This window comes from Oncorhynchus kisutch, linkage group LG8, assembly GCF_002021735.2.
Source record: "Oncorhynchus kisutch isolate 150728-3 linkage group LG8, Okis_V2, whole genome shotgun sequence".
NCBI classification, from domain to species: Eukaryota; Metazoa; Chordata; class Actinopteri; order Salmoniformes; family Salmonidae; genus Oncorhynchus; species Oncorhynchus kisutch.
In genome coordinates this window covers 62,083,578-62,104,550 of record NC_034181.2, presented here as the reverse complement: position 1 = coordinate 62,104,550, position 20,973 = coordinate 62,083,578, and the positions used below count along the sequence as shown (strand labels likewise).

The 20,973-nt window shown below is 43.7% G+C and overlaps 1 protein-coding gene across 1 annotated transcript in view; it reads right to left on the bottom strand.

Annotated features, from left to right (window-relative positions):
* LOC109895279 (ankyrin repeat domain-containing protein 11-like) overlaps positions 1 to 20,160 on the bottom strand; it is a 139,551-nt gene extending 119,391 nt beyond the window's left edge. The window contains 1 exon segment of the mRNA XM_031830784.1: positions 19,709 to 20,160. The gene's annotated coding sequence lies outside the window, so the exon portion shown is untranslated.
* Between the last annotated feature and the right edge of the window lie 813 nt (positions 20,161 to 20,973).

Genomic DNA, 20,973 nt, shown 5'->3' with positions numbered 1-20,973 from the left:
CCCGGACAAACCCAGACAACGCTGGGCCAATTGTACGCCACCCTATGGGACTCCCAATCATGGCAGGATGTGATTCAGCCTGGATTCGAACCAGGGTCTATAGTGACGCCTCTTGCACTGAGATGCAGTACCTTAGACCGCTGCGCCACACAGAAGCCCATTATGGAATAGTGTGTCATCTTTTTTGATCCATTCTGAATTCAGGCTGTAAAAAAATGTGGAATAAGTCAAGGGGTATGAATAGTTTCTTCAGGTGCTATACATGCAAAAATTGGTGCCCACTTGGCTCGCAAATTACACTTAGAGGTGCTAAGTACTCTCGGCCAGCATGCTATTGGTGCGTCTGAGCCCTTACAGAACGCAGGGTGCAAACCTTCTTATAAACTCAAAATACACACAAAATGTCTAATGTGCCTAATGTAGTAACAAAGCATCTTCACCAAAATAACCGGTAAAACATGTAGCCTAAACTAATATGGCTAAATACTGTAAAAAAATTACGTGAACGCATTTGCAAACGCATAGCCTCCATCTACCGTCTTTGACGAGACACAGGCACTTACTATTGAGACAGGGGTCACGTTAGAGTTCAGAAATCAGCATTTTCAAAAAGCAGACCGTCAAAAAAGTGTTTTAAACCATTTCCACTTGCGTTTTATATTGAAAGTCAGTGTTTTTTTTGCTGACCAGGGGCGTGCAACTATAGTTTTCTACAGAAAATACATTAGTGCAGCACATTCAGAAAACAGCTTCATTTTCATCAGATGCCAACAGAAGTGCAACGGTATTTGGCCAGCAGCCACACAAGTTAATGAGCATACAATGAAAAATCAAGGTCTTTTCTGCAAAAACTACACATGGTCATCATATTTGTAAATGTTTATCATAGAAAAAAATGCAGCCAGCTATATTTGTTAATGTTTCGTTTGAAGTTAATCTTGCATTTTACCAGAGAAAAGTAGGTTTCACTGAGAAAAGTACAGGAGAAAAAGTAGCTACACATCAGTCAGAGTGCTGTCTGCTGATAGAATGCCCCTTCGTGAATTCTCAGAGTGGAGAAGTGCAACTGAAGCACAAAACTTGTCTGATACCGAGCGGATATTACCATAAGAAGCATTTTAGATCTGCATTTACAAAACATGTTATTTTCCACCTTATCCAATATCTCACCCTGTCCGCCTCTCAAAGTCCCCACAATAACTTAAGGCTCTGAACAACAGCAGCAGCTCAATATGACAGACACCAGAGTCCAGCGGCAGCCTGATATATTTCAAGCAGCACGCTTATTTTAATATATATTTAATATCTTACTGCAAATTAGATTCAGCCATCCTATCAGTCCTCTACATTAGAGAGGAACATGACACTGCCACCTGAGGGGGGGGGGGGGGGGGATGTGTGCTGCATGTGAGAGAGACCTGCACACTGCCCTTCTTCAAAAACATCTACATTATTGATCAGGCTGGCTTCTGCAGGGACCATGCTAAACCTCCTCAGCTCCAGCGCAGGCAGGCGAGGCTGCAGAGAAGCAGTCAGCCAGGCAAGCAGTCAGGGGGACTGAGAACAGAGCCAGGCAGGCAGCACCACAGGCCCTTTCACACTGCGAGAACACAACACCACAGGCACAAACCCATCTTGCTGTTTGCACTGATGTGCACATCCATGTACATGTTTTGTATTCTAAAGATTGCAGTGAAATGGGAAATTACCTCAAATTTACTGATTATTCTTGAAGAATAACATATGGCCTATCAGCCTTTGATATTCTTAGCAGAATAGAAAATGTTCAACAAGGTACTTAGGCTACACAATGAAATAGGGCTAGGTTTTAGTCCTGAACATGATAAGAGCTTGACTACTGCAACAACAACAAAAAAGCTATTAGCGTATGGAAAAGATAAGCTTGAGCCTTCAACTAGGCCCCCATAACAGGCATTCCCGCCAAATAACCATTGCACTTCGACCACAGTTCAAGCATATGGACCTCATTGATTTCTAAACTGGAATCCAATTCAACACGATTTTGAGCCTCCCCAAAACAAGCGATTCCATTCAAATGCAAATATCCATCTGAAGGGATGTGCATTTTTACCCCAGGTCCACATAGAGAAGGCCTCTAACATGGCCAGGGTAGGTTAAGGATAGAGGGTCCATCTGTTTAGTACTATAGAAAGAATTGTCGTCTTAAGACTCATGGTAAGGAAGATAGCTAGGTGGGACAACCACATACCCTCTGCATTGTAACTAAGTCGCACTGGATTTATTTATTTATTATTTGCCTTTATTTAACGAGGCAAGTCAGTTAAGAACAAATTCTTATTTATAATGACGGCCTACCGGGGAACAGTGGGTTAAACTGCCTTGTTCAGGGGCAGAACGGCAGATTTTTTACTTTGTCAACTCGGAGATTCAATCCAACAACCTTTCAGTTACTGGCCCAACGCTCTAACCACTAGGCTCCCTGCCAGCCCAAGAGCGTCTGCTAAATGATTAGAATATAAACGTAAACAGGATGAGGAACAATTATGAAAGGAAGATAGACAGAGTGATGCAGAGTGATGCAACCAGAGTGAGGGGAAGATAATGGTAGAACATTTAAAAAAAGGATGAAATTAAGCAATTTCATCAAATGAAGGAAGAAAGCGAGGGAGGAGAGAGGATTGAATTGAGAATCAGCACCACTCCTGACACAGTTACCAGTGCGTGTTTGTTCAGCACAGCCACCATCCACACTGGCCTCACACACTCCATGGCAAAACACCCAACATTCTGCTGTTGTCAAGGTAACCGTTTCTCCGTAAGGCGAAACCCACATTCCAAGGAATTCAAACACTCACTGGCCCGAATCTAAAACGTGTGCTTAAACGTATGTGCTTTCTCCTGGAGAGTTTCTGCTTCCTCTTTAAAGAAATAAGAAAACCCTTTTCAGAATTCAAGAGGAAACGTGAGTATGATAAATGGAGTGAGTTTTGTGGACGAGGAGGTCGATAGGAAATCAAACCTCACCCCGGGGGGGCAGACACATCCCTGGTCTCCTGTTGATACTGTGTTCTGAAATAACAGACAATAACACTGCCATTTCAAAATGGCCCCTATTTAAACCATAAAGACTTTCTAAATGTCAGGCAGGCAGCAGACATGCACACACATCTTCACTACCATGGCTGAGTGCTTGTTTGTGACTGACTAGCTCACAGACACAATGGGAGGGGTTGATGCACCCCCCCCCCCCTCCCCGGCTGTCTACCACATACACATGCCCTAGTGCAACAGCAGAGGTGGATTGGGGGTCAGTCAGAGAACACACATTATCCCTCCCCATCTTCAGCTCACTAACCATCACATTTTTGAAAAAACTAAAAGCGAGGCTTCAGAAATTTCACACAAAAAATCTAAACCAACCATAGTATTTCCTAATCTAAAACACAGCAGCGCATTTCACAGTACCAAATCCAACCCCATCTCATTCTACAGCCCATCATCGCCATCACCATGGTGATGTGTACATTGATATTACATCTACCCTCCTCTGCAGAAGCAAATCAGAGGCTGAATGCCAGGTTGTTAGAATGCCTGTGCAGATTTAGCCATGACATTTAAGACAAATTATTTTCAGATTTTGCTGTATTATTCATTGGAACGAAGCAGTGGAAAGGAAGTTAAACTACAAAGTGTACTTCTCCCATAAAATAATATTCCATGTCTTGACAGGATGTGTGGGTAGCTCTTTACATTAACAATTAAGGGGTTTTAATCCATTTGAACCCCAGGGAAGACAGTGAGAGGTCTATCAGAACAATTAACACTACTATTATTACCAATATTTCATCATTTGACATTGATATGCCCAGAGGAAACCAATAGGTAGAACACACCTGGCGAGAGAGGCTACGTGCGTGAGAAAGCATTTTACAATGTGCATTGTCCTCCACCCATCTCCAGCCCTCATGTTGGAGCTGTGATGGTTGCACTGAAATAGTGAAGTAAACATCGGACTGAGTCACACAGCAGAAATGGAGGTGGGAAGGGAACAGCGGTGTGTTTCTGTGGAGCATCACTGCATAAGCAGCCTCACACACTTAAGATTCTGAGACGAACAGGGCTGCAGGAGCCTTGGCTGGTGCACTGACACAGTCTTTCAATGCAGAGAGAGAGATAGAGAAAGAGTGGCGAGTAAAAATGGAATAGAACACGGAGGAGATTTACGAGAGGACGAGCCCTGAAGGATAAAGACGTCAGCATGCTTCAAGTCGGCTGGAGCATAGCAGAACTGTGCTTGCATTCTCCCTTAAAAAGACCTTCAATTGAAAAACAAGAAAAAAGCGTCAATAGTCCCGTTTGTCCAGATTGAGACGCTGTAGCCAGTATAATTCTGCCTATTTTGAGGAATTAATCTAAAATTACTCAAGAAATTCGGTCATTAATTGAAGTTTTTGCCAAGGAGATCTTAGTCGCACAATTTTTCATCTGACTAGGATGTTTGGTGCAGTATTTCTCAACATTTGCATGAGGACGAGTTGACTCTCGTTGAATGACAACACGCACTTCGTTAAAGACTCCCTACAGACTTCGGTTTCCCTTGAGAGAAGAATGTGCGCACAAACATCCGAAAACCTTATCGAAGTCCAAAACAAACAAAAACATAAGAATGTCATCGTAATATACAGTTGAGTCAGAAGTTTACATAAACTAGTTTTAATGACTCCAACCTAAGTGTTTCAACCACTCCACAAATGTCTTGTTAACAAACTATAGTTTTGGCAAGTCTGGTTCATCCTTGGGAGCAATTTCCAAATGCCTGAAGGTACCACGTTCATCTGTACAAACAATAGTATGCAAGTATAAACACCATGGGACCAGGCAGCCATCATACCGCTCAGAAAGGAGATGCGCTCTGTCTCCTAGAGATTAACATACCTTGGTGCGAAAAGTGCAAATCAATCCCAGAACAACAGCAAAGGACCTTGTGAAGATGCTGGAGGAAACAGGTACAAAAAGTATCTATATCCACATTAAAAACGAGTCCTATATCGACATAACCTGAAAGGCCGCTCAGCAAGGAAGAAGCCACTGCTCCAAAACCGCCATAAAAAAAGCCAGACTACGGTTTGCAACTGCACATGGGGACAAAGATTGTACTTTCTGGAGAAATGTCCTCTGGTCTGATGAAACAAAAATAGAACTGTTTGGCCATAATGACCACCGTTATGTTTGGAGGAAAAAGGGGGAGGCTTGCAAGCCGAAGAACACCATCCCAACCGTGAAGTATGGGGATGGCAGCATCATGTTGTGGGGGTGTTTTGCCGCAGGAAGGACTGGTGCAATTCACAAAATAGATGCATCATGAGGGTGGAACAATTTGTGGATATATTGAAGCAACATCTCAAAACAGTCAGGAAGTTAAAGCTTGGTCGCAAATGGGTCTTCCAAATGGACAATGACCCCAAGCATACTTCCAAAGTTGTGGCAAAGTGGCTTAAGGACAACAAAGTCAAGGTATCGGAGTGGCCATAATAAAGCCCTGACATCTATCCTATAGAAAATGTGTGGGCAGAACTGAAAAAGCGTGTGCGAGCAAGGAGGCCTACAAACCTGACTCAGTTACACCAGCTCTGTCAGGAGGAATGGGCCAAAAAGGCTACCCAAAGCTTTTGACCCAAGTTAATTCATTTAAAGGCAATGCTACCAAATACTAATTGAGTGTATGTAAACTTCTGACCCACTGGGAATGTGATGAAAGAAGCAAATCATTCTCTCAACTATTATTCTGACATTTCACATTCTTAAAATAAAGTGGTGATCCTAACTGAACTGAAACAGGGAATTTTTACTAAGATTAAAATGTCATGAATTGTGAAAAACTGAGTTTAAAATGTATTTGGCTAGGGTGTATGTAAACTTCCGACTTCAACTGTATGCAAACTCTTCTGAACTGTATCGGCTGGGAAGCATGCGGGCGCCTTAAGCGTGACATTAAGATGAGAAAGGAAAGTGATGTGAGGGAAACAGTGACAAGCTTCTCAGAAACTCATAAGATGGCCTCAGTATGATAGGTTATAATAGCAGCAATCAAAGACTCCCCTCACCCAAGTATACAGGAACTGAGGTGGCCAATTACCCTAAACAGACACCAAAGTATTTTTTTAAAAAGTAAAAAAAGATTATTCCTCCAATTCGAAGATTTCATTTTCTCACTGATGTAAGATCTGCTGCTAGAGAGCCGACCTGACCGCTTCAAGGACCATTTTGTTTGCCATTTCCTGTTCCCATGGCAGCAAAGGCAGAGGGGTTTCGATGATGGTCGAGTGAATCTGAAGATGGGAGGGAGGTGCAGGCAGCAGCACATGGCACATCATCCCCATACAGCCACCCTAAATAAATCCTGCATGACGACTGCCCATAGTCATCCACCCACTCACCAGCTCTCTCTCAGCCAGGCAGCCAGACACAACCAATTCATCTAATTTGCTGCTACACCAGCCTACTTACAGGACATGGACATAAGTCATTGGTTTCTGCACCACAGGTATTATGGTTGTTTAAGCACAGTCAACACTTCTCCCTCATCAAGGCAGTATGGGTCGTGTGCTAATGTGCTCTGAAGGGGATTTCCATTCCCATAGCTTTGAGAGGCACGCCGTCTCTGGCCGGGGTCTCACTGTAATGGGAGCTGACCACCATGGCTATTGGCTAGCTGTGGGTGTCAGGTGTTTGTGTGGGGGGCGGAGGAGGCATTTCAGAGGATCTCAGTCCTCTGTTGGGCCTCTGTGTCACTTCCAATCCTCTCCCATCAGCCAGGAGCCAAACTACCAGCCACCAACCCCCCCACCCTCCCCTCTAACAGACACGGTCCCTGTGATTTCTCCTCATCGGAAACCTGTCTGCCCAGGAGAAGTGGATATGCATGAATAAAGGCTGGGCAGAAATTACTGCCAAATCCAGAGGGGATGGGGAACATGTGTGGCAGTATGCATGTACATGCTTGTGTGTGTCTGCCTGCAAGTCTGTGTGTGTGGTCACTACTGAAGGGTCTATTCAGTTCTGCTTCCCAAGTACCACCTGGAAGATGCAGCTACAGCCAACCACACAGCTGGGCTGTGTTCCTGTATGCAACCAGCCTTAACAGGCTTCTAACAGGCAGAGGCCACGCTTAAGGCCGTGGTGGTCAGTCTCACTTCCCCACTTGAGCATTGGTGGTGCTGGGCATGGGGCCTGGTTGTGGGACAGATGCATCAACTTCCTGTTCTCACAGGCAGGGCTGTCATGCAGCACTGTCCAAACACCACAGCTAGGCTTGATAGGCTGTCAGTAGAGAACGCAATAACCCTTCTTAACAACCCTCTCCAATATCATCCTGTGCTCATACCGCCTCACTCTCTTAAGTGCACACACACATTCAGATTAATACACGTTCACGCTTGAATCGTATGTCAACATACTGTTCCTTTTTTATTAGAGGGAAATCAATTGTGACATCCCGAAAAGACAGGAGAACAACATGTCAACTGCCGAAAAGAAGAAAAAAAACACTTTAGCCAAAATAAAAATATTCTATGTTGCAGTGGTCTTTTTAAGTGGTAAGAATCAGTATTACACGGCAGTGTCAAATGAAAAGCGAAGAGCTCACAGCAGGTAGCAGGTTGAGGCCTGAAGAGTAATAGGCAATTTCTTCACAATCTAAGTCCATATGTCATCAGCAGCACCATGGCCCCTTCTTCTAAACCTTCCACTGCCAGGAAACACACACACACACACACACACACACACACACACTACATGGCTGCAGCATCCCAACGAGCACAGATGAATCTGAGGTTGCTAAAGAAATGCTTCAAAGCGCACCCTACAGAGGCTTTGATCACCCAGATGAAGAGACGGATGTCTCTCCAACTCACATTCGAGGTGACGCATACCTGGCATTCTCTCACTGAAGGAGAAGTGAACTTTCACAGCCTTTCACTCATTATGGAGCATTTATATGGTGCAGAGGCACTGTAGGAAACCTATGACTTGGCAAACCAAGCATTGCAGAAACAGTGGGGAGGGAAAATGCTAGTACCGCATAGCCCCTCCCCCAAACACAGACACACTAGTGTGTGTGTGTGTGTCACAGTGATTTACTCAATGAAGGAAACGAGGCAAACAGTTAGCTCCAACGCCCTTCACTTCCGGTGAACAGCGCTTCCTGAAGAACTTGAGCTATGCAAAGGTAGAGTGCCCGGCCAATTGTGTGAGTGAGTATAGCAGCACCTTAAGCAGAGACACTAACTAGCTAGACCATCCTGAGCAGAAAATATGTTTGTAGTGATGTGACTCAAAGTATCGATTTGTGAAGTTGAAAAGGCGGGGTGGTTTTTGCGCTAGGTAGCTTTAGTCGGCTGTACCTGCATTAAAAGTGCAGTATTTCACCCTATAGCTTATTCTCAATCTTTAAAAAAAAATAGCCAACATGTCTTCAGCACTTATTTCCATGCCTGATCAAAATTCATTTTCTCATTCTCTCTCTCTCATGTCTATGCAGCAGACATACACTACCGGTCAAATGTTTTAGAACACCTACTCATTCAAGGGTTTGTCTTTATTTTAAAATGTTTTACATTGTAAAATAATAATGAAGACATCAAAACTATGAAACAACATATATGGAATCATGTAGTAACCAAAAAAGTGTGAAACAAATCAAAATATATGTTATATTTGAGATGATTCACATAGCCACACTTTGCCTTGATGGCAGCTTTGCACACTTTTGGCATTCTCTCAACCATCTTCGTGAGGTAGTCACCTGAAATGCATTTCAATTAACAGGTGCACCTTCTTAAAAATTCATTTGTGGAATATCTTTCCTTCTTAATGTGTTTGAGACAATCAGTTGTGTTGTGAGAAGGTAGGGGGGGGGGGGGGGGGGGTGTACAGAAGATAGCCCTATTTGGTAGTTCATTTGAGTTACCAGCCTCAGAAATTGCAGCCCAAATAAATGCTTCAGAGTTCAGGTACAGACAACATCATCAACTGTTCAGAGGAGACTGCGTAAAAATCAGGCCTTCGTGGTCAAATTGCTACAAAGAAACCACTACTAAAGGACACCAATAAGAAGAGACTTTCTTGGGACAAGAAACATGAAAAATGGACATTAGACCAGTGGAAATGTGTCCTTTGGTCTGGAGTCCAAATAGGCGATTTTTGGTTTCTCGGCCGCCGTGTCTTTGTGAGACACGGTGTTGGCGAACGGACGATCTCCGCACGTGTATTTCCCACCGCAAATCATGGAGGAGGAGGTGTTATTGTGTGGGGGTGCTTTGCTGGTGACCCTGTTTGCAATTTATTTAGAATTCAAGGCACACTTAACCAGCATGGCTACCACAGCATTCTGCTGCAATAAGCCACCCCATCTGGTTTTGGCTTTGTGGGACTATCATTTGTTTTCAACAGGACAATGACCCAACACACCTCCAGGCTGTGTAAGGGCTATTTGACCAAGAAGGAGAGTGATGAGTGCTGCATCAGATGACCTGGCCTCCACAACCCTCCAACCAATTTGAGATGGTTTGGGCTGAATCGGACAACAGAGTGAAGGAAAAGCAGTATTCAAGTGCTCAGCATATGTGGGAACTCCTTCAAGACTGTTAGAAAAGCATTCCAGGTTAAGTTGGTTGAGAGAATGCCAAGAGTGTGCAAATCTGTCATCAAGGCAAAGGGTGGCTATATGAAGAATCTCTAATATAAAATATATGTTGATTCGTTTAACACTTTTTGGGTTACTCCATGATTCCATAGTTTTGATGTCTTCACTATTAGTCCACAATGTAGAAAACAGTAAAAAGAAAAACCCTTGAATGAGGTGTTCAAATCGCAATAAAAATCCCAAAATCAAAATACATATAGAATCATGAGAATTGCAATATCTTATCTTATTGTGGCAATTCCCGGCCCTCGTTGTCTGTATGTGTGGTTCGGGAGGGTGTATGTTTAGCTAGCATGACTGTGCATGACATGGCCACACCTGGCTGTCCTGGGCCTAGCCAGGAATGCAGATAAGCATGACTGACTGACAGTAGAGAGAGGGGGAGCAGCAGGCCTCGACCCTGTGAAGTTTCTCAGTGGGTGGCTGGTCTGCGCTCTTACTGCACTGCACTTTCAAGTGCTCCAAAAAATAACCCTGTTACGCACAATTGAATAATTAATTATGTGAAACATTCATAATAGAATAGCCTTAAATAGACAGCAATAAAAAGATTTCAATGTGGGCCCTGCAACTGGGATGGTTCTCTAAAAGTGTACCGAAAGTGCCACCGGAAATTTCCGGTTTTCAATTTCACACCATCGGAGTATCCAAGATTTTCAAAATCTCCTGTGGTACGTTCAAAACAAGACATCATTCCAAGAAATTAGCATGGAATTTCAAAGCTAAGGCAGAGTACATGCATGTTAGGCATTCTAAATGGAAAATAACACCTGTGACATAATTGTACGTGAAAAATAGCATTGGAAACAATCCCTTGCATACATAATTAGCAAGTAATAAATTGTTCTGTCCTACATACTCCAGCAAGATAAGGCTGGCGTGTTTCTATAAAAAAGCAACACCACCGAGTGAAGTCTGACACATGTAGGACAAATAATGAAAGTAGGCCTACATTTGGCAGTAGGAGCATTAGTGTCCAAACACATGCATGACTAACATTCTTAAGTTTAAATTCGGAACCACCAAGATGCCTCCAAGAGCTGACCGGCTGACCAAACGGACCAATCGGAGGAGAAGGGTCTTGGTCAGGGAGGTGGCAAAGAACCCAATGGTCACTCTATGGCGATGGGAGAAGCTCGCTGAAGAACAACCATCTCTGCAGCACTCCACCAATCAGGCCTTTATGGTAGAGTGGCCAAACGGAAGTAAATAGGCACGACAGCCCGCTAGGAGTTTGCCAAGAGGGACCTAAAGGATTCTCAGACCATGAGAAAAAAGGTTCTCTGGTCTGATGAAACCAAGATTACCTCTTTAACCTAAATGCCAAGCGTTAAATCTGGAGGAAATCAGGCACGCTCATCATCTGGCCAATATCATCCTTGTTCCCACATGCTTCAAGAGGGCCACCATTGTTCCTGTTCCCAAGAAAGCTAAGGTAACTGAGCTAAAGGACTACCGCCCCATAGCACTCACTTCCGTTATCATGAAGTGCTTTGAGAGACTAGTCAAGGACCATATCACCTCCACCCTACCTGACACCCTAGACCCACTCCAATTTGCTTACCACCCAAATAGGTCCACAGACGATGCAATCTCAACCACACTGCACACTGCCTTAACCCATCTGGACAAGAGTAATACCTATGTGAGAATGCTGTTCATCGACTACAGCTCAGCATAACGCTATAGTACCCTCCAAACTCGTTATCAAGCTTGAGACCCTGGGTCACGACCCCACCCTGTGCAACTGGGTACTGGACTTCCCGACGGGCCGCCCCCGGGTGGTGAGGGTAGGTAAAAACATCTCCACCCCACTGATCCTCAACACTGGGGCCCCACAAGGGTACGTTCTGAGCCCTCTCCTGTACTCCCACGACTGCATGGCCATGCACGCCTCCAACTCAATCATCAAGTTTGCGGACGACACTACAGTGGTAGGCTTGATTACCAACAACGACGAGTCGGCCTACAGGGAGGAGGTGAGGGCCCTCGGAGTGTGGTGTCGGGAAAATAACCTCACACTCAACAAAACTAAGGAAATGACTGTGGACTTCAGGAAACAGCAGAGGGAGCACCCCCCTATCCACATCGATGGGACAGTAGTGGAGAGGGTAGTAAGTTAAGTTCCTCGGCGTACACATCACAGACAAACTGAATTGGTCCACCCACACAGACAGCATTGTGAAGAAGGCGCAGCAGCGCCTCTTCAACCTAAGGAGGCTGAAGAAATTCGGCTTGTCACCAAAAGCACTCAACTTTCTACAGATGCACAATCGAGAGCTTCCTGTCGGGCTGTATCACAGCCTGGTACAGCAACTGCTCCTCCCACAAACGTAAGGCACTCCAGAGGGTAGTGAGGTCTGCACAACGCATCACCGGGGGCAAACTACCTTCCCTCCAGGACACCTACACCACCCGATGTCACAGGAAGGCCATAAAGATCAAGGACAACAGCCACCCGAGCCACTGCCTGTTCACCCCGCTATCATCCAGAAGGCGAGGTCAGTACAGGGGCATCAAAGCAGGGACCGAGAGACTGAAAAACAGCTTCTATCTCAAGGCCATCAGACTGTTAAACAGCCACCACTAACATTGAGTGGCTGCTGCCAACACACTGACTCAACTCCAGCCACTTTAATAATGGGAATTGATGGAAATTGATGTAAAATATACCACTAGCCACTTGAAACAATGCTACTTAATATAATGTTTACATACCCTACATTACTCATCTCATATGTATATACTGAACTCGATACCATCTACTGCATCTTGCCTATGCCGTTCTGTACCATCACTCATTCATATATCTTTATGTACATATTCTTTATCCCTTTACACTTGTGTGTATAAGGTAGTAGTTTTGGAATTGTTAGGTTACTCGTTGGTTATTACTGCATTGTCGGAACTAGAAGCACAGGCATTTCGCTACGCTCGCATTAACATCTGCTAACCATGTGTATGTGACAAATAAATAAATAAAAATTGATTACAGGGAAGCATGGTGGTGGCAGCTTCAGGCTGAGGGGACGTTTTTCAGTGGCAGGGACTGGAAGACGAGTCAGGATTGAGGCAAAGATGAACGGAGCAAAGTACAGCGATCCTTGACGAAAACCTCCTCCAGAGCGCTCAGGACATCAGACTGGGGCGAATGTTCAACTTCCAGGACCACGACCCTAAGCACGCACAAGACAATGCAGGAGTGGCTTCGGGACACATCACCAAAGCGTGCCAAAGCCCGGACATCTCTGGAGTGACCTTTTAATAGCTTTGCAGCGACGCTCTCCATCCAACATGACAGAGCTTGAGAGGATCTGCAGAGAAGAAATGGGAGAAACTCACCAAATACAGGTGTGCCAAGCTTGTAGTGTCACACCTAAAAATACTCGAGGCTGTAATCACTGCCAAGGGTGCTTCAACAAAGTACTGAGTAAAGGGTCAGAAAGCTGTCGTCAAGGCAAGTGTGATATGCTTTTAATTTGAATATATATTTGCAAAAATTTCTACAAACCTGTTTTTGCTTTGTCATTATGGGGTATTGTTGGTGTAGATTGATGAGGAAACGTTTTTTGAAATACATTTTAGAATAAGGCTGTAAAGTAAGAAAATGTGGAAAAGGTCAAGGGGTCTGAATACTTTCCGAAGGCACTGTATGAGAAACTTTAGGAAAAACAGGTGTATCAACCAGCACCTCAGTCAGCAGGTGTTGACTATCTATAGACTCAAACACCACTAACAGGTTTGAAGGGCAGTTGGCTTGGCTGCAAGAGGAAACAGTATTTGGGTGCAAAACAAACTGAAGCATGCTTTAACCTTAGTTGGAAATATGCAAGGCAATCTCAACAGTCAGGTGAAGGTGCTCACAGGGCAAGTAGGACAAACATAAACCTGTCCAAACAAACAGCTCCGCACATGTCGAAAAACACCAACCCAACACAAGTCACAGGCAACCCCCCCCCCCCCCCACCAGACAGAGCCTCTAAAATCACTGTTACACTTCACAAAAGGAACTCAAAGCAATCCTGAAAAGCTAGCTATATCAATCTAGTCATATGACACACTGGCCTCGTTTGTCTGAAACACAGTTGTCTATCAAACCCTAAACGAGTAACAGAAAGTTCCTGTGTGCAGGCTTAGGTTTAACATCCAAGATCACAGTGTGACACCCATTAGAACTGGCAACGGGAAGGACTGAATGAAATGCATAATAACAACCAGAATATAGGCTCGTGGAAATAAGCCAGAAGATATGGTGGAAACAATGTGATGAAAGAATCATGACAAATGTGTGGTTAAAATACATTGGCAATGTGCAAAGCACAAAAGCAAACAAAAACTTCAGCTGCTAATTGTTATAAAGAGATTGACCAACAAACAAACTCCACAAATCAAAGCTTGGTTGTATATTTTTTTGTTTGTTATGGCGGAGTGGTGAAAATGTCCTTGGTGGTCAAAGAAGGGTGCTTATGGCCTTTGTGTGATGTATATGGCACCACGGCTGGTGAAAACAAAGTGTCATAGACCTCTTTGGTTAGGTATGCTTTTCTGTCACGCACTGCCCCACGTCACCCTCCCCCTTCCTGTCGCTGCATTTCAATGTAAATGGACCGATTGAATGGCTGCAGCTGCCCCATCAAAAGGACAGCAGAGCTGAAGGCCCCAGTGATTGAGATTCAGCCAGGCCACACTCCCCCACTCACCCCATCACCACAAGGACAGGGGAGATACGAGCCCACAACCCACAGGAAACTCAACTGGCTACTGCTCTAATTCTCTGGCACAACTCTAGCCAGTAGCTTAAACCCATTTCTAAAATGGCAGTCCTCCTCCCAAGCATGTTTTTTTGTGATCGAGAGGCATTTCAAACGCTGGATAAAACCCTGCTCACTTAGAACTTGAGCAGCTGAGAGGGAAAAAAAGAGAGTATGAAACATTTAGGAGTGAGGAGGAGTGATTGAGGCAAGGCAAGCGTTTCCATGTGAGCCGAGCTTGGTCTCTCTCCACCCAGACAGGACAGAGCAGCAGAGGACACGTCAGAGCACTCCTCTTTCAGGGGCTCACAGGCAGTGTCTGAAGAACTGGCCGGCCAGGCCAACTACCAAAGGACATTCTCAGTGCCACGTATGGATAATACATCACGCAGTGCTCAGCACATCTGATCAAAACACCAACTGTTGTCTTCAGCTTTACCCCCCCCCCCCCCCGTGATCTTTCCCAGCTCACATCTGCCCACGTTAGCAAAGCTGAAGCCTCCCCCACACTCGACACAGTAACAGCTCTCTCACACGCAAACGACTTATTGAACATAAAGTGCTGGACCTTTTGGGAGGAAATACACAAAAGTACAACAGTATCCATCTGTAAACAAGGAAGCAAAAGCCCATCATTGAAGTGTTTGCTTCATGACAATGTTTGGGAAACAGGACCAAAAAATCCGATAGCGATTAAATCGTACGATTTTTCTTCTTCATTTGTAACAATTACAACAATACTGAATGAACACTTATTTTAACTTAATATAATACATCAATAAAATCAATTTAGCCTCAAATAAATAATGAAACATGTTCAATTTGGTTTAAATAATGCAAAAACAAAGTGTTGGAGAAGAAAGTAATATGTGCCAATGTGCAATATGTGCCACGTATGTGCCATGTAAAAATGTGTGCCATGTAAAAAAAAAAGCTACCGTTTAAGTTCCTTGCTCAGAACATGAGAACATGTGAAAGTTGGTGGTTCCTTTTAACATGAGACTTCAATATTCCATGGTAAGAGGTTTTAGGTTGTAGTTAATATAGTATTTATAGGACTATTTCTCTCTATACCATTTGTATTTCATATACCTTTGACTATTGGATGTTCTTATAGGCACTTTAGTATTGCCAGTGTAACAGTATAGCTTCCGTCCCTCTCCTCGCCCCTACCTGGGCTCGAACCAGGAACACATCGACAACAGCCACACCCGAAGCAGTGTTACCCATCGCTCCACAAAAGCCTTGCAGCGCAAGGGGAATAACTCCAAATCTAAAAGCGAGTGACATTTGAAACGGTATTAGCGCACACCCAGCTAACTAGCTAGCCATTTCACATTGGTTACACCAGCCATTAGGCTGATAGGCTTGAAGTCATAAACAGCACTGTGCTTGCAAAGAGCTGCTGGCAAAACGCACAAAAGTGCTGTTTGAATGAATGATTACAGGCCTGTTGCTGCTCAGTCAGACGGCTCTATCAAATCAGACTTAATTATAACATAATAACAGACAGAAATACGAGCCTTTGGTCATTAATATGGTCGAATCCGGAAACTATCATTTCGAAAACAAAACGTTTATTATTTCAGTGAAATACGGAACCGTTCGGTATTTTATTTAACGGGTGGCATCCCTAAGTCTAAATAATCTTGTTACATTGCACAAGCTTCAATGTTATGTCATAATTACGTAAAATTCTGGCAAATTAGTTCGCAATGAGCTAGGCAGCCCAAACTGTTGCATATTCCCATGACTCAAGAAATGACACAATTTCACCTGCTTAATATTGCCTGCTAAACTGGATTAGTAGTTATAACTTGTGATTATGATTGATTGTTTTTATAAGATAAGTTCAATGCTAGCTAGCAATTTACCTTGGCTTCTACTGCATTCGCGTAACAGGCAGGCTCCTCGTGGAGTGCAATGGTTAGAGCGTTGGACTAGTTAACTGTACAATTGCAAGATTGGATCCCATGAGCTGACAAGGTGAAAATATGTCGCTCTGCCCCTGAACAAGGCAGTTAACCCACCATTCCTAGGCCGTCTTTGAAAATAAGAATGTGTTCTTAACTGACTTGCAGAGTTAAATAAATAAAAAGGTAAAAAAATAACATTAAAAAAAAAATTCTATCGGAAATCGGCGTCCAAAAATACCGATTTCCAGTTGTTATGAAAACTTGAAATCGACCCTAATTAAAATCGGCCACTGCGATTAATCGGTCGACCTCTACTCTCAATAACAACATGTTCCACTTCAAGTGTGCCCTTATCAAAAGATCAAAAACAAAACTGTTCAGTTGTTTTAAAAATGTAGCAAACAAGAGGATGCGAGACCCGTTCCCTTTGATCTATAAGAGTCAGGGAAGAAATATTATCAAAAGTGCTGCAGTGGAAGATGTGAGTAAAACCTGTGACCAGGAGAGGATGCATCAGACACAGGACTATCCAAACTCCAAATGAGGCTTCCCTGTCTGTGGAGCAGAGCAGGGAGAATGGGACACAGCCATGTTGTTATCTTTTGCACGTGTGTGTGTGTGTGTGTGTGTGTGTGTGGGGAGGGGAAGCAATTTCAAAAGGGGGTTAAATGGCATTTGACAGTCCAGAGAGATTGCGCTAGTTGGGCGAAGGCTGGAAAAGATTTACACTGCAAAGAAAAAAAGTGAACACAAGAGAAGCAGGAGTAGACATCCTTGTTTACTGAAAGACCAACACTCAGCACTGGGGGAGAGTTTGGTAGGAAGGAACCAGACCGTGTGAGGACTTTAAGCTGTATTCTCCCTGTGCCTACACACGATGGATTTTTCTTTCCCCAGTTCAACTAGAAAAAGTAGGTTACCTCAACAACACGCACCATACTGCTGCTTATGTCAGGCACTGTGATTACAGTGGACCCAGAATGTTGCATCAACAAAATGCAAAAGCGAATGCTAGCCACATTCTATGGACACAGAGAAGCTTCTGGAACATTGCTGGCCAATGTGGAACACTGGCTATACCCTAATGCTGTCCACAGTACTGGTGGGGCCAACTAAACGACTGGGATTCTCATCAGCTCATAACACAAAATGTTCCTTCCCACATTCAAACATGTGGCCTGGAACCATAGTAAACAAAAATAAAAAAACATTATGATTCAAGTTCCAACACCTTGCCAGAGCTATGACTCAATCCAATGGAAACAGCTGCCTGGGTATAAACATTGTTCATCTTTAGGTGAGCAGTGTAAGCCTTGCGTGACATAACAAGTGTGGGGGCAATGCAGCTACTGCACACTGACCTCAGGGCAAAAGCGTAGAGAGAGGATGTGGTGGGACGAACGACAGACAGTCACAGTACTGATGTTATGCTGTGTCTTTCCTGCACTGCAGGTTTAGATAGTCGCACAGAGCAGCGTAAACACAGTTTAGGGCTGCAAGATGGAGGATGTACAGACTTGCGGAAGCCCTGCCACTCTCCTCTACACAAGACATAACATGTCAAACTGAGCAAGGCCGACCAATCCAGACTGCCAGATAGGTATTGTGAAGGGACACTCAACGTTCCCTACTGGGATTTATATTTCTGCCCTGTTATTAGCCTGCCTGACAGTGCTGAAGGTGTCACATTACACACTGTGTAGGCAGTAGAGGGCACAGAGGGACCATGTCAAATAGTGGCACTGCCATGACCACAAATAGGCTAAAACTCAGGAGACTTGGGCCAGGACACAACAGGAACCACAGACCTGAGTAAAAGAGGCTCACTTAGGCAGCTGAAGACAAGGCACACCGGATGGCACAGATTGGCTGCCTTGAACAGGAAATCCCAGCTCCTGACCTCACTGACCCAGGCAGGACACAATTTCCTGTCTCAGGCTTACACACTACAACAGGACACTGTGGTGAAAATCTCCATCTAGGCTATAAAGTTCTCTGAAACCTCACCCTAATGCTGAAACTAACATTGGGAGTGTACCAAGCGTATACATCCCGTAATGTGTGTTGTACCAGGGTTACTTATTGATTTAATACATCCAACAGAGCCAAGTTGTATTTACATAAAAAATGAAGAGAGAAGAAGTTGCTAAATAACTACAGAAACTAAGAGACATGAAATTGGTGCTTCCAGCGTCTTGACTAAGGCGGTGGGGGATTACATGCATTGCTGCGTCTGCAATGAATTTCAACGTGAACGCCCAACAAGCTGAAGAGCTCAGAGTATCTCTGTAAGAAAATACAGCCAGCAGCTCCACTGCAGTGTTTTCAACAGAACTGATACTGCACCAAAACGTTATCAACCACAGTCTACTCCAAGTACAGTAGTCGTCTGTTGGGAATCTTGCCCTTCTTTTCATGCTCTCCCACAACCAGAAGTCAAAGCCTTACTGTTGTGACTTCTTGTTGACTTAATTTGCATACCATTCCACAGCCACTCAAATGGTAGAGCCTGTCAAGCAATGGTATTGGGTCTACTATAGGAATTAATTCGAAAACACTGCACACGTGCATTACTTTGATGACAAGCATAATGATGTTCTTGTTAGGAAAGAGTAAATGACACATTTCCCAGTAACGGTGTTAATACATTACAGTAAAACATTCTAATCAAATTACAAATCCTGGATCCATGGACCATGAGTCGACTAAGAAAACAACAAATCGAGGAGAAGTCCAGCAACTTTGGAGAACACTAACGTATTATTATTATTAAGTCCTAGCTGATCTCACCACTGCATTACACATCAACATAACTAATTATTTCATCCCATCTCGGTGTATTTTTCCAAAAAGAAATCAGCAGATGAGTTGTTTGAAATAACGTCACTGGCAGTGATACAACGTCCCTTGAACACATGGTGTTATTCTTTTTTTATAAACAACAAAATATATCAATCGCCTGAAGAGAAGTGTAGGCTATTACATGGATGGCCCTGCAGATTTTCAAATACATTTGAGAGTATATCCCAACTACCTATGCAACGAAATATCTTGCTGTAACATCAAGAGGATCTGTAGGTCAACAAACTACTCGCAGGCTAGTATGCCACGGGTTTCGCCTAGATTAAGCCCGTACTTGTCATCTTGCTAGTTAAACGCGTACTGTTACGCAGTTAGAATGCTGGACTGGGGGAGGGGTGGGGGGTCAGCTAGCTTCATAACACATTTCTTCGACTCGAGCATGAAGCCATGTTATCTAGTTAGCTAGACAGCTACGGCTAACGGTATAACTAGCTAGTATATCTAGTTCACTAACAAACACAGCTAGCTAGCCAACTAATGTTATTGCGTCTTACCTTCAACGGAATCTGAGTTACGTCGAGAAGTTTATCCCCGATATTCCTGTCCGATGCTTGTTTTTCCCATTTGAGGCCCTCTGGTTCAGCAATCTGCCGTCCGTAGACATCCAAGAAATACTGCAAACATCTCAGTTGAAAATCAGACTACTTGAAGCTAACGTTAGCAAGCTAGGCTAGTTAGCTAGCTAATATTTCTAGGCTAGTGCTAACTAGCTTGCTAATTCCTGAACACCAACAATCGACACATACAGCTTAAAATCTTCTCGAAAACGTCCTTGTAAAATTTTTATTTTGTGACCATGGTCTGAAATGAAGATTTGTATGCCCAGGAATCAAAACTGGAGCCTTGTGAGGTCAACTTAAAGTAGCTAAAAACGATATTTTGTTTCGGCTTAATCTTCTTTAAACTACCCCTTGCAAACTGTTTCCAGACGGGCTTTGGCTTCGATATGGGGCTGAAGGAAAGAGAAAGACGCCAAATGAAACACTGATTGTGATTGGCTCTTGAATGTGGGCGGGTACTATTTGTGCACCGATGAAACTGGCGCCATTATGGATCAAATCAATGTACCAAATCTACATTGACACAATAATCTGAAGGCGCGAACATGGTTGACCGAGTACTTCAGTTTCCATGTTTGGGGACCCATCTCCATTATACAGTTGGGAGAAAAGCAAAGGAAATGGAGTACGAAGGCTGGGTGCACTTGATTGATCTCGCCCAGCGTGATGGAGTAAGACATCTCGTGTTATTATTCACGTGAACAAACATATTATTGCATACTTAAATCTGATCGTACTCATTATGTCAGTTGAACCATAGCTCCTTTACAGATAACTAGCAGCCTAGTATGACCCACATGTCAATTACGGTAAAATAAATAAATACATGTCCAGATCACAGGTAGGACAGGTCTGAATATCCTATTTCACTTCCAAAACACTTTTTCTCAGTGCAATCAATACATGATTTCAATGTCTCAATGTCATAACATTGTTGTTGTTGTTGATGATCTCTGCAAATTTTGAAAGTCAGACAGGTTTGGGTTGTTTGGTAATACATATCGATTGCACCGATTGAATAGCGGCCTCTGCTGGGCTGCAACATGACATGCACGGAGATGTAAGAAGAGCTATCATTGGTTAAGAGAAAAATATATATATTTTAAATCTGTTTTCTCATTGGCTTATTTTAATGTTCGTCACGGTGATGGGGTGAGCCTTTATTTTGACTCTTTCAGAGAATAATTGTTTTTAGGTCC